The 15,268-nt window shown below is 36.7% G+C and overlaps 1 protein-coding gene across 4 annotated transcripts in view; it reads right to left on the minus strand.

Moving 5' to 3' along the window:
* The window catches only part of LOC145668831 (uncharacterized), a 273,421-nt gene that overhangs the window by 164,061 nt on the left and 94,092 nt on the right, over positions 1 to 15,268 (minus strand). For all 4 annotated transcript variants that reach the window (XM_081737015.1, XM_081737011.1, XM_081737016.1 and 1 more), the window contains exon 2: positions 14,796 to 14,899. The gene's annotated coding sequence lies outside the window, so the exon portion shown is untranslated. The remainder of the gene's footprint in view (positions 1 to 14,795; positions 14,900 to 15,268) is intronic.

A 15,268-nucleotide genomic window follows, 5' to 3' on the forward strand; every position in this document is an offset into this window, starting at 1 on the left:
TATCATATAATAACTGAAGTATGTGTTATCCTCTTGATAACAGATCAAATTAAAAACTACATTTCTGATTCAACAATATTTGGGAGGCAGGGCTTATCAGCTGGCTAGCAGCATTCATATATTTGGAGTGATGTGTGGTGTCAGCCATTAATGGTGGCTTTCTATATGAGAGTTTCTTTCTTTTAAGTAGTTCTTCTCAACTGTCCTCAAAGGGGACACGGTGGCTCAGTAGTAGAATGTTTACCTTTGGTGCGTGGGGTCCGTGGTTCGATCCCCGCCCAAGTTTTTGGTGGACAACATCGTGTCCGTGAGTTTTTTCGAGCTACTCCCGTTACCTTCTACATTCTCAATCCACCAATTCTTCCATAATTATACACTTGTCTTAACTATCCGTCTCCTTTAGCCTGAAGGACATAACCATGAGATGTTAAGCTCAAAGATTTCAATTCCTTTTTTTGTTTGTTTGTTTTTTTAATTGTCCTCAAGATGCTGGGTGGACACTGCAATGCGAACACCAGCACTGTTTAACTTCGCCGAACTCGTGATTCTAATGCGGCTAAGGCGTTGGCAACTGATAAAATTAAATTGCAAATACCTGAACATGTAAAACCTTCTTTCTGGCTTGAAAAAGTTGTTGTCACAGATTCGAATTCGGTAGCGTTCTCGATTTCCCTCTTCCCCTATATAGTCACACTTAAATTATTTTTTTCGCAAAGTCAAGACTTAGGTTAATCTTTTCCTTGTATTCAAAAATCGAACTCCCTCATATCCAAATCCACCTTACACGCTACTGATCACCTACTTCAATTAATGTTATCCACGAGAGGAAGAATAAAGGTTTCTTACTTCGTTTCTCGACAAATTCATTCTCGTCTCAACTCTCCGAAAACTATTCTTGCTTCGTCTAGAAAATTTTCTCTTCTCGTGTAGTAAATTTATCCTTTGATTTTTTTTTAAATTTTCTTCTAGAAGTCATCAGAATCCTTCTGCGTCACAAGAGGCCCACAAAGGAGGTGATATAACAACATTCAAACTACTTTATTATTGGAGTATATTGTATACTGACTTGCGTATCTTTAAGCACTGATACATGCTTTTCATTATATTCGTACAATAACTTTATCGATTTACTATTACCACTTTAATACTATGAACCATGTAACACTAAGAATCGTGTTTGAAATCTAAAATTTGAGAGAGCTAGTGTTGCTCACAAGACTCGTGAAATTTCTAATCTCGCCTCGAGGTTCAAGACACTTCTCGTCTCGACTCTTATCTCATTTTTGAGACGAACGAGAAATTTCTAGTCTTATAAGCAACCACGGCCGGCCCTAGGCAATTTGCCGCCCTGTGCACTGGCATCTTTGCCGCCCCCTTTCTCCAGAAACAACAAATCTTAAAAGTCGTGACCCAAAAACATGCTAACCCTATCGTGAACAACGAAGGGAATGGAAAGTGTACTCGCCCTCAGAAAACCTAAACACTACAAATACAATCTCATTGTGGCTGTTTTTTTTTTTTTTTTTCCTTTAAATAATGATCTATTATGTTACTGAAAGCACCTGCAGATTTAAGATAGTATTCCTTCTTATAGAATTCAATATCGAGCTTCAATCTCAATATAACAGTTTGCAATTCCAGTGAAACTAGCTCTTTTATCTTGATTTCTTGATTTTCCTTCTATATCTGTTTAAAAAAAAATTAAAAACTTGTTTCCAACTTCAATGATAACGAACTTGTTTGTGACAAAAACAAGACTAGTTTTCAAATCAAAACTGTGATAACTAATTAATCGGAACAGGTGTCCGCTACTGTTCGAGAACTGAGTTCTTGTATTTGACAGCAATCAAGCAATTCATTTGAGTTGATCCTGAGTTTAACGTTCCGTTCAGTAGTGAAGCTATATGAGATGTGGATCTACTGATTAACATGGAACACTTGAGCTCCCACCGGGAATCGAACCCGAGTCTCTCGCACCATAGGCGCGTACGCTAACCGTTTCGCCGCGAAGGAGCTCTCAAGTAATTCGTGCTGGAATTTGTTTCACCATTTGCTTTAGCACTGCCCATGTGACCTTAAACTAATGCGACCTAAACATGATTTATGAATGTAGTATTCGAATAGAAGATCAGCTTAGTAAATTTAACTACCATAATCATGGAGTCTGTTTTCAACAAGAAATATTATTTTAAATAACATAGTTACGACAGATTTTGCCGCCATCGAAACTTTCCGTTCCGTGCAAATGCACGTGTTGCACATATGGTAGAGGCGGCCCTGTGTGCAACTCTACATGCAATCTAAAATTGATAATAATTGAAGTTAAGGTAAGCGAATTCCATCGGCATTTGTGTGTCTGTAAAACTGTCCATCCTACGATTACTTTCGTATACTTTATCAGATTTTAATATATTTTGTCATGTCTTTGTTCAATCTTGGAAAATACGCCTATTGTTTGCGGTTGAGCGGCAAAATCCATCCAATATTGCAAATTTGCACTGTTAAATAATGTAAAAACAATTTTTCAGACCCATTTTGGTAAAAATATATTAGATTTTGATGTAATTTGACGGATGTATGCTTCCTTCGAGTGTTCTCGATCATCCACTGCTTGGGATTGAAATCCATCTTGGATAAGGGGAAAGAAAACATATTCACCCCGACTTGAGAGTTTCCTCGTACAAATCAAATAATAAGAAAATAGCAACCGTCTTGCACGGCAACCTCCGTAAAAGTGATCAGATTTTGAACCAACATGGCATAAATTTTCTTTGAGGCTAACCAAGTATATGATAAAGGTTCAACTCAGTCGAGAGTGAGCAGAAATTTTATATATCATTTAAAACTGTATTCCATGCTACATTTCAGAAAAATTCTCATTTTTGTGAGACAAAAGTGTGTTTTGTTTGAGATTTTAAGATTTATCCCTATTGGTTATGGTGTGAAGTTAAGTATACATGTCTCTTAGAAATTATGAGATTGTCACAAACCTTTAGTTAAATTATTTAAGTAGTAAAATTATTTGATTTTGGTACAATATTGTATATATTTTCCTTTGGGACTTTACAATCTTGAAAATTATCAAGATCGATGAATTCACCACTGAACTATATATATATATATATATATATATATATATATATATATATATATATATATATATATATATATATATATATATAAATGTTCCACGATTTAATGAATTTCGTAGAAATTTTCTAGTTTGTATAAACAAAGTCTTTACTATTTATTACTCTACGTCATGAATCATAATGTGTGTTTTGTTTGAACGTTAAGATTTATCCCTATCGTTTCGAGTTCAAGAAGCAATAGGTTCACCAAATTTTGAAGAAAAAAATAAATAAAGTGTTTAACTGCATCCTTCCCAAAATTTATTATTTTCATGAAGCAAGCACTTTCTTAGGAGTTTCTCAACGCAAAAGGGTAAAGTCTACTTCCAAGTCTCAAACTACGCTTCAAGTAACTTTTTTAAAAACTGCTTTTAATGAAGATTTCGTGTTTCCTTCAAAGCTTAAGCTTGTTGAATTACTGTAGCACCTTGCTTTCTCAGTCGATTTATATGGACCCTTTTATTCTTCTTTCTTTGAAATGGATAGGAATTTTAGTCGTAAGAAAACCGTACATTGAGAGTCAAAACTCACCCCTAAAACTAAGTTTCATTGAATTACAATGTCATTTTATGTATTTTTCAAGTTTCTAAAAAGGTACTTATATTGGACAAAACCTTCTCCGCATTTCTGAAAATGAAATGAAATTTCTAGTCTTATGTCCCACGGACATGCCCTGTCATGATCTCACTACAAACTCAATTGGTCTGAGATCGAACTAACGACGCCTACCACCATAGGTGAGCGCTCTACCACTGAGCCACAGTCCCCCTTCTATATTTTTATTTTTATATTTTTTTTGTTCACTTTTTGTTCTAGACTAAAAGTCAAAACAATTCACCCATCACTTACTGTTGACTGAAAGTTTCCAAGATTTATGATCACTGGCGCAAATTCCGGGGGGATGAGGGGACATGTCCCCTCTAATCTTGGATCCGGGAGGAGAGTCCCACCCAATAATCCGATTTGAAATGTGCTTTTTTGAGAAAAAATGTGATGATTTGTGTCCGATTACCACAAAGGAAACTGAGATGAAATTGATGCCCCCCCCCCCAGAATAAGCCTCAAATCTGCCCGCCTCCCAATGTTGAAAACAACTATGCTCCCTGATCCTCCACAGGATTGTTTTTCAACTTTACAAATATTTTGAGCATCGCTTAACAACAACAACAAATAAAAAGGTCTTACGTGCCCCCCCTCTCCAATGTAGAAGACAGATTTTCGCCGCTGTTTATGATAATAGTTGAATTATAGTTGGACCACATCGAGTATTCTGCAATATCACGTTGTGGACTTTAAGGGTTCAATCTGGTGTATGCAAGATTAGGCCATAGACTGTTATGCATACGATAAAGAAAAGAAAATCATATATAAAAATATGTAGCAGTAGGTTGTAAGAAGCATTGTAGTTGGTTCAAGGGGTTGCAGCATTTAACAATAAAAAAAAAAAAATCCAAAGATGAGACACACACAAAATCGATATTCTCATTAAAGTGAACAAATCAAATGAAAATGAAAAAATGAAATCTTTGAGTTTTATGTCCCACGCTATGCCGCCTAGGCTAAAGGAGACAATGATGAGAAACGAATGGAATGGTGGAATGAAGTGGGAGGAAACGGGAGAACCCCGAGGAAACCCATGCACACGGTGTTTGTCAAGCACAAAGTTCACTTGGCGCAAGCTGGGATCGAACCCGGGACTCCATGCACCAGAGGTGAACGCTCTGCCCCGGGTATCCGACTGCATCTAATGTTGCTTGTGTTCTCTTAACGGGATACACATATTCCTAACAATGACAGTCACTCCTATTTGCTTTGTTCATACTACTTATCTTAGTAAATGCTTCAGTATGCTCCCCATCGCTTTTCTGAATTTCAGTGAACAACTTAGAGACAATAAAAAATATCACGAACTTTGAAACTGACCCAGATATTGACTATAAAATACTATTAAATAAACTATTAACGGTCTTTCTTACAGGCCAGTTGGATGCGCATATTGTGACGCCATAATTTGACGGTGAAATAATTAACAGACATATTTCTAAATTTTCGTGTTGACGTTAACACCGGTATTTTATTTGATTTAACGAGACCTGCCCATCGCTGCAAGAACCATAGTCAACAGAGGCTTCATTCCTGACATATCGAGTTGATGAGAAGGCGGAGCGATCGGTAGATCTCGTAAAATCACATAAGGCACTGGTGGTAACTCAGAATTTCAAAATTTTGAGATACATCTATTGATTATTCCGATGAGTTGACGGGCAATCAAATTACTGCACTACATGAGTGATATTGAAAGCAACAACTAGTTCACTTAATATTTATGCTAAGTGACGTGTTTATGGCGCTCCGAGTTCCCTTTAAACGCTGTTAGCAAATGAGAGAGCTGCGCTGCTGCCACGTCTTTGTACACATTCACGGTTCACCTGTTTGTGTTATATTGGGACTGCTTAGCCACACCCTTCACTATATGGCAAGGTCCTGTCACAGCTTTCGTTTCATTCGCCTAACCCGCAAGCCATCGATGCTATCCTACGTTTTAGTAACTATTAAATGGCCCATTATTCAGAATTCTCCTATTGTCTGTTGTACTAAGTTAATACGAAAAGTGAGAAAGTGCAATAAAGACCCTTATATAAAGAGGATTTGATTAGTTTCTCTATTCACTGTATATTAGCAATCACATTACTGCAAAGATATAATTATTGAAGCTACAACTGAAGTTACTTACATTCTCTACCCTTCTCTACTTTATCTTTACTTCATAAATTTCACTTCAAACATACACGACTACAGTTAATAACAGTCATATCTAGGGTTTAGAACTAAATTCAGCTTCTGTGTTTTGCGTCCTTATGCAACACCGAGGCTATGAATGACGGGACCTGCTATAAGCGTAGATTGCAAACTACAATCGGGACTTGCTTTAAAATTTGAACGCATTACGGTGCTTCGGATTCCATCTGAGGTCTAACCACTGCGAAATTAAAATACCGCTAATTTTACAGTAATTATGTCATATCTTCAAATAGATACAAAACAATCAAAATGTGGAACAAGAGCGCACTAGACAATATTATTTTGCATGAGGTACAATTATCATGAGTCACCTAGTAACTTTCCGTTTGGAGCCATTTTATAAACGCGAAAATAAATGTCGATTTTCTAAATGGCTGGAAATCGAAAATAGATAAGTGAGTCGTGATAACGATATCTCATACAAAATAATATTGTTTAAGGCGCTCTTGTTCCACATTTCGATTATATTTTATCTATTTGAAGGTATCACATAATTACTGTAAAATTAGCGGTATTTTAGTTTCGCCGTGATAGGGCCTCTTAAACTGTAGATTTGCGTCTCATATATACAAGGTGTTAATGAACTACACCGACAAACTCTTAAGAGATGATTCCTTACATCAAAATAAGAGAAAAAGTTAATATGAACCTATGGGAAAACGTGCATAGTTTTAGTACTAGGGCTATCTAAAATCATGAAAAAGGCCAAATTTCAAGAGACCCTATTTCGAATTCGAGAGACTGTGGATGGTAGTCGTTTTCAGCGAAAAGAAAGTCACGTATACGCAATCTAAAAATGCATATTTCATTAATGTTCAATTGGTGTACAGAGTATTCCCCTTAGGGTGAAATTTCCAGACATGCCATCAACCGAATTTTGAGATATGCTTTGATCTTATGACCGGTTCAAAGTAGGCAAAGGATAAGCCTTGATATCAGTGAACATGGAATCATTTGGCGCAATGTCGGAAGTATTTAATAATGACTCGGGAAAACACGTGCTGCGATGTTTTCTTTCACTCTTACAAGTGTAAAAAACGTGAAACATACCATGACGAAATACATCGCATCACACGTTATTCCGAATACAAAATACATGGAGCTGCCGTTTCCTAACACTTCCAACTTCCCTTCGAAGCATTGGATGTCCATTGTTGTCAAGGTTTACCTCCTGTCTACTTTGGATCCTCCTTGAAATCAGGGTATATCTGAAAATTCTATTGAGAGCATATCTGAGAATTACACCCTGTAGCGAATAACCTGTACATCTATTGAAAATTGATGAAATATGTACTTTTGGATTGTGTATACGTGGATTCATTTATGCTGATAAGAATCAATATCTACAGTTTCTGGAATTAGAAATTCAGCGTGTTGAAATTTAGTTTTTTCGCGATTCTGGTCAGCCCTAGCTCTGAAACTATACACTTTTCGCCATAGGTCCATATGAAACTTTTTCTCTTATTTTGATGTGAGGAATCACCTATTACAGTTTGTCGGTATAGTTCATTAACACCCTGTATAGTCTTGACGCTGAAATGGGTCATTCAACTCAAATCCAACCATCTCCCAACCGAGACTTCAATCCGGTGCAACTGACGAGGGTATCGACCATCATGTCAGATCAACACTCAAGAGTATAGCTTCCGTTCTCCACCAGTTCCAAGAGCTAAAATTTAAAAAAGCATACGTCCTAGAACTTGAAATACTTCGGAACATAAAGGTGATTGACATGTTACTTTCAACTGACAAATGTCATGATATCTATGACGTCATAACATGATTAATATTTTCTCCATTGAAAATAGCATATCTAAAATTTCTCCCTGTTTACTTCTTTGTTGTTTTTAATTTTTGGGATGCCGATTCCAAAAATTTAACTAGAATGAGTCGTAATGACTTATGCTGTAGGTAATGCTCCTTTCTATTTTTCATGGATTCAACTCAATAAGCTCATACTCCACTTTTAACTAGGTCAGCATGTTCTTACACCTCCGGCTATACATGCTGTTTTAGAGTTGTTTTCCACTTGGCAATTGGCAACACTGCTTACTTGCTTTACTAACTGTTCCTACAGCAGACACGGAGACGCAATGCTCCACCAAACGCTCTCCGCACCCTTTTCCTCCCTTCGCCTATCTCATCGCTTCTGGCTAACAGAGAAGCAACAGGGGGACTGAGCTCCGAGAAGGCAGGCAAAAGAAATAGATAAAGATTGACGAAGCGGGGGGAAGGACAATCCCTCACCTGCTTTCGTTTTCCTTCTATCTTTTCTCGCAATGTTCTTTTTTCCTTCCTTTCTTTCGAATCTCCTTTAGCTGCTGTTCTTCACAAAACTCATTCGCGTGGGAGTGAGAAAGGAAATGAACGAATATTATTTTTTCCTATACATGAGCTTGGCAATGATGCCCTTAGGGAACACGCTACTAGCTTTTCTCATTTTAAAAGGAATGAGACAAAAAAAAAAAAAAAAATCCGTACATGCATTACATGTTAAACTTCTCCAAGGACCGTCAAGTATAATAACTGGGCACTGTTTTATCTAAACTTAGCGTCTGTGAACAGAGGAACTTTCGCGTTTCTTTTCATGTCGAAAAATGGAGGTGACATAAGTGACGGAATGAAATCAAAGCATTGCGATTGCGATTACGAAAAAGTATAAGATGGGAGAGGATTTTGAAGTTCACGACTTCTTTGTTAAAATATGGTACTTCAGAAACACGAAACAATTTAGGATATTTTTAAATAATAATAATAATGTATGTCTCTGTGAGTTTGTCATTCAATTCCCACATAAAAAGAAGTCACTAGAACCACCGATTTTGTACATTACTACATCTTCACCAGATCTGAACGCGTACGAAGCAGTTTTTATCATTTTCAGCTGGGGGGTGGGGGGTGCGGGGGTGAAAGTGTATGTAAAACTATATGTATGTTTCTCCCAGTTTCTACAAACGCCTTGCCTGTATGCAACACGCTACATTGTGGTATATGTGCACTTCCGTACACTGCAGAGGATAAATATCCGGCAATGGACTTTCTCTCTATCCAGATTCTAAATTTTAAGACCCGGAGATGATAGCTGCCTATTCTTTTTATTCAAGTTCCGAATTAAGATCAGGCAACAACTGGTGCTTACACCGGGAAGAAAATAATTTCGGCAATACGGGGAAAAGCACAAAAACAATTTCAACTGCAAGGGAGAGAAAAAGCAATTTTACTTATACGGAAGGTGCAAAAGAACAATTTAGGTCACTTGGAAGCATGTCATATTGTTTTACCTAATCCTCATTTCGGTAGGATTTAGGATTTACATTTCTGGGCTTTCGGCATCTAAGGCCATTTAGCCCGTCACGTTTGAGAGATAACGTCCCTCGGCGAGCACACAATCCGGGGAAGGGGAAGCGGCTGGGGACCTATAAGTTAGGCACCATCCCCGCATTTGCCTGGTGTAAATGAGAAAAAAAAACAGGAAAGCCTCATTCAAGACGGTTGGCCTGAAAAAGCACTTTACACTTTTTTGACTGAGAGCCCCCACCGGGAATTGAACCCAGGACCGCTCGCACCGAAGACGAGTGTGTTAGCGACTACGCTACGCGGGGCCACAATCCTCATTTCGACTGCCCAATCATGTCATACACTTATGATATTACATTTAAATGATAAGATTTGTGTCCACAAATGTAAGCAAAATAAAGGATCCTTATTTTGCATTATCATCTTATAAGTCTCCCCCCTTCCGTTAACTGGGGTCGGCCTTTCGGATCGCCGTCCTGCACCTGTTTCTATCTTGTGTCATATCTGTTAAGCATCATACTGTTCCTATCACAATCTCCCCACTGCTTATTTTGTCGGGCTCGGGATCGTTTCCCATTCAGTTGTAAAACATCCACTTTGTGAGTTACGTATTCCAAAGTCATCTTCTTACATGCCCAAACCATCACAGTCTACTTTCTTGTAGTTTTTCTACTACTGGTTTCACATTCACTGTTCCCTGGATAATTTCATTCTTAATTTGTCCTTCCGCGTCATTCCACACATCCACCGCAGCATCTTCATCTCCGCAACCTGCAACTTCTGTTCCTCTCTCTTCTTCATCGTCCAGCATTCCGCTCCGTATAATTAGGCAGGTCTTACTACTGTTCTGTAAATTTTTCCTCGTTATAGCAAAAATGCGATTGAAACTACTCGCTGAACAAGACAATACGTCTACTGTAAAATTATTAACGTGTACCAATTTCGCCAATTATCCACTTGGCCTTATCAGACATTATCTCGAACAATAATTTAAAAAATGGCGAATAAAAAAAATCGCGGAAATAAAACTGTACAGGAAAAGTACAAAAGAAAATTTCTTAGGATGTGAATTGAGAAATTGATATCTGTATTAGTAATGTTCATATTCGATCCCCAGTTCCATTTTTTTTTTTTTTTTTAATTTTGAGAAAAGTTGAACCTTTTATCAACTAAACTGAAAGTTTTACTTGTTTGTTTGTTTGTTTGTTTTTAATAAAGCCCAGTTTTTATTTCCAATAAGAATAATCTGTAAACACTAAAACAATTAACAGAGCGAATTGCTAATGTTCTGCATTGAGTCTCTCTTATATATGCAATACCAGATCATTGTTGCCTGGCTGTAAACGGTCAATTAAAAATGACTGTCCCATAAAACCGGAGAGGGGAGGGGGATCAATATGATTAAGAACTGGTAGTTCCTAATTGTCTGAAAAGCCAAGTTGAATTTTGAGAAAATAACGAAAAATGTAAATTCGAGAAAATTATAATTTCTCCTGATATCCGCGATTTTTTAATGTCCACAATTTTATACGAAGTGAGGACTAGGCAAAACAAATATACTTATTTCGCCTACAATGATAGGCACAAATTTCATCATTAATCTGCCATAACTGTCATGTGTGGATGATGATTGATTAAACGCAATTTTGAGGATTAGAGAGAAAAATGAGCACTGCAGTGGCCAAAGTGATAAAATGATAAGTATTTTTTAAGACATTGATCCCCTATTTGAATACGATTAATTGTATGAAGCAAAAAAGAAAAAAAACTACCAAAATATGCACGTAAAAATTAAATAGATATTTAGAACACGAAAATAAGATGACATATATTTCAGATAATGCATTTTTCAAGAAAAAATACTAATTATCCTGATATTGGTTGCTAATTATAGCTTAAAATTGCTGACGTTTTAGGATATATTTTACAGAATTACAAATCAGATCAATTACTCAACCAATAATACGAGAAGTAGTACATAAATAAAATAATGAAACAACATATGACTGGCCTAGTAGTCTTTGGTGCACATGGTCCTGAGTTCGATTCCTGGTGAAAGAGTATGACATTTGAACGCATTAGGCTGGTTCAATTTACACTTTAAACTATAGGGCCACGTCTCACATAGTCTCAGTGCTGAAAAGGAACGCTAAACTTCAAGAAACATTTTCTTCTTTGGCGCAATGTGAAGATACAAGCTACAATTTAAAGCAGATTACGAATTACAATAGGTCCCATCGGTCATGAACTTTTTTTTTTATTTATTTATTTCAAAGCAGTCACTTCGGCTACTCACTCCAATTAACAGCCAATATTAATTAATACTTATGTTCAGAGGTATAAACAGTTAACTTCAGTTCGTTTATTATTATTATTATTATTATTATTATTATTATTATTATTATTATTATTATTATTATTATTATTATTATTATTATTATATGTCAGTTTACATCTTACGTAAATTTGCATGACGACTCCAAACATGTTCCTTATGTTCATGATCTGTTTATTAGACATAAAATTTCTTGGTCAATTCGACTGCTATGGCTTGTTCCCTTGTATTCAGCTTCCGAAACAGTGCGTAAGCAAGAAATTACACTGAATTGAATTGAATCTCTTTTTTACAAGAGTAGCAGCGACCGTTGGTGTACTCCTGCAACCCGTTCTCTTGGAGGTAAGATACAGAAGTAGAAAAAGGCCTCCACAGAGAGGGCTGATCCTGCATGATGGTCTGTATACAAGCTAACTGCGCAAGATTCAAGTCCCGGTCATCGTTTGGGAAGAACCCGTTAATAGTAACACAAAAATCGAACTGTTTATGACAGTAATTTCACTATTGGTGGGGGTAAGTGGGGCGTAATAGACGTTGCTGCATTAGAATCAAATGAAATAGAAACACGCGGAGACTTATCAAATTAGCCAAGTATTACTTTAAAAAAATACCAAAGAACTAGGAAATCAAACAAACTTTTAAAAGATCGAGCTCTAAAGACACCAATCATACTGGCTTCGATGAATAATCATATCCCCCCTGTATTGGAAATGCTAGATATTTTCACTACATGTTTCCACTCTGGGCTCTTTTCCATTTAAGAGCACCATTTTTATATTACTTCACCCTCGCCCTTTTTGGCGTCGTAACTGCTTTAAAAGAGGTACAGAACAACTACGTGACCTAGTTTCGAAAATAGATATTTACTTGAACGTACAGAAATATTTCATGTCAGAATGGACGGTGATGAAAACTTGTATCCACTACAAGAGATCTATGGATATATTCAAAAAAATTTCCACAGGTTCAGATATACGGGTATACCCGCAAAGTTGTCATAGTATAGAAAGAGAGAGAGAGAGAAGTTCATAAAGAATTAAAATTGCATTCCTGTACATTTCGTTTCCAAAATTGACTTGGTTCTTCACCCAGGCCAAGATCTAATTACCTTCAGCAGTTACATTTTATTTATAGATATCATTCGAAAATACTATTACACTTATTACACTAAAATACTGATCACACATATTAAGAAGATAGATAACCTATTTACTGAATTGAATTGAGTTTTTCTGTTTTACGTCCTTATGCAATACGAAGTTATGAAGGACGGGCCCTACTGTTGATATAGGCTCCTACATACGACACGAGTTTGAATCCAACGCAGTTAACAACGATCATGCAAGCTCAATCCTCACAGTATTGGGCGTTCCCCATCACAATATGCCGCCTACATGAGAGCTGGATTACACGACCAAGCCACCGATCCTGAAGAAACCTATTCACTGTTACAGCAGGTTGAGACTTCTTGCAATGATACTAGAAATAATTCCCATTCTGTGTGTGCTTTTTAGATTAACAATATTTTTCCTCCAGTGGAGGGCAGGAAATTCAAATCTACTTGCGGGATCTGAAGTTCTTTTTTAAAAAGCATATTGACGTCATCTGTAACCAAATGTATTTTTGTAAGTTAGGAAAAAAACACTCCTTTCGTCCCAAGAGATTTCATTAAATAACATACAAAACAGAACATATATGGTGTACCCAGACAAGGTCAATACAAAGAGTAAAAGCATGTGACTACCATGAATAAAGCAGTGTAAGAGTCTTACCGGAAACTCTTAGCTTCCGGGAAAAAGAAAAAAAAATAGTGGATGAAACAATATTCTTGAGACCTCTGCTGTAACTGAAATGAACAGTGTACTTACACTGTATATATGACCCATGGCAGAGCACACACAATACATCATAGAAGTAGCCACCATCATACTAAAGACAGAGCTGAGAAGACTATACTATGCACATCGACATAGGGCAACTAAATCGCCTTTCGCCTTCGTAAAAAAGGTAGCGTTATCCGTTTGATGAACTCCACATTTACCTGATGCAGTACAAGTATTTAATCCATCCCAAGTTACGGTTAAGAGGTATATCGCCCTAGACACTGATTATACTATATCATTGCTCTATGGCCCCAGATATTTTGAGCAATGTTTGGTGGTGCTCTATTGAATTCGTATATCATCCGGGACCGGGTGTCAAGGGTGATCCCTTCTACGGCAGAAAAACTCGGAAGGAAATTTGTGAGAAAAAGAAGTTAATCTATTCGTTTCTTCAGGGGGATTCTGAAAGGTACTGGTAATAATCAACCTGTCATTAAGGGTCTTCACTACAGCGAAATTAAACTACCACTAATTTTAGAGTTTTTTCTGTAATATCTTCAAAACAAATAAAAATATTCGAAAAGCAGAAACGTAGCGAACTAGACAAAACGATTTTGCATGTGATACCGTTATCACAACTCATCTATCTGCTTTCGATTTGCAACTGTAGATAGATGTAGCATTTTTTGCGGGTTCTGTAAATAGCGGCACACCGAAATCAGATCGGTGAATTGTGGTAAAGGTATCACATGCAAAATCGTATTGTCTAGTTCACTACGTTTCTGCTGTTCGAAGATTTTTATTTGTTTTGAAGATATTACAGAAAAAACTGAAATTAGCGGTAGTTTAATTTCGCTGTAGTGAAGACCCTGAACCGTAGCAGATGTAATCTCCTCCATTAATGTTTTGACATTTTTTCTTCGGAATCCTAGTGCAGTATATACTTTCCACCCTGAATATGTGTTTTTGAAATTAAATTAAATATTTCAGTTCATATATTGACCTGTTATGCCCAAAAGTTAAAGGTCACAGAATTAATGAAAGTGAATGATGTATGGGAGAACAGGTAGAATTAGATGAAACTCGAAAAACCCCAGTCATAATGATGTCCACCAGAAACTTACATGGTCTTGGATTGAATCAGAAAGCTCACACCACAGATACATAAAGAAGCTTTCCAAGTAGATTCCAGAATTACATTTTTTCACCTACAGACAATAGTATCAATGCCCACACAATGAATATCAATCAATAAACGAGGATTTGTAAACGCTTTGTTCTGATTAGCTTTTCTGTTATTTAAATACTCAAATTTTGGTATTACAAGAATACTAAATAGGATAGTAAAACAAGAAAAAATACTAACACAGGCTGAAAGCAAAAGAAATGATTGTTATGTGTACTTACTCATGATTAACAACCTTCGGCTAACGAAAGCTCAGGTTAACTCGGATAACCAAAGCTCCACCTCATCTGATCAACCATCCAGGTTATTCTCTTTCCACAACCATCTGAAAAAAAAGAAAAAGAAGAATGGGTTTAATTCATAGACGTAATGATTCTACCCAATTCTTTTTTCTTAGAACTTGATACTGTGTTACGGTTAGTCGTCACTTACTTTGTCAAGGAAAAATGTATCAGGCATATCCGAATATCTGTAGAATAAAGCCACAATTACTTCACTCATGCATACATTAATGGCTAACAACACTGATTTTCAACCAATCTTCTACTCCTTTCTAGTTCTCCATGAAAGTTTGTTTTCACGCACCTTGGAAAAAAAAAAAAAAAAAACACTCGGCCCTTTTGGTGAGGTCTGTCCTTGTAGTTGTCTTAAGTATACAAACGATAGAAAAATAATCTAAAAGTGTACTGCGTGT

Source organism: Thermobia domestica, chromosome 13, assembly GCF_964235325.1.
Source record: "Thermobia domestica chromosome 13, izTheDome1.hap1.1, whole genome shotgun sequence".
Classification (NCBI taxonomy): Eukaryota; Metazoa; Arthropoda; class Insecta; order Zygentoma; family Lepismatidae; genus Thermobia; species Thermobia domestica.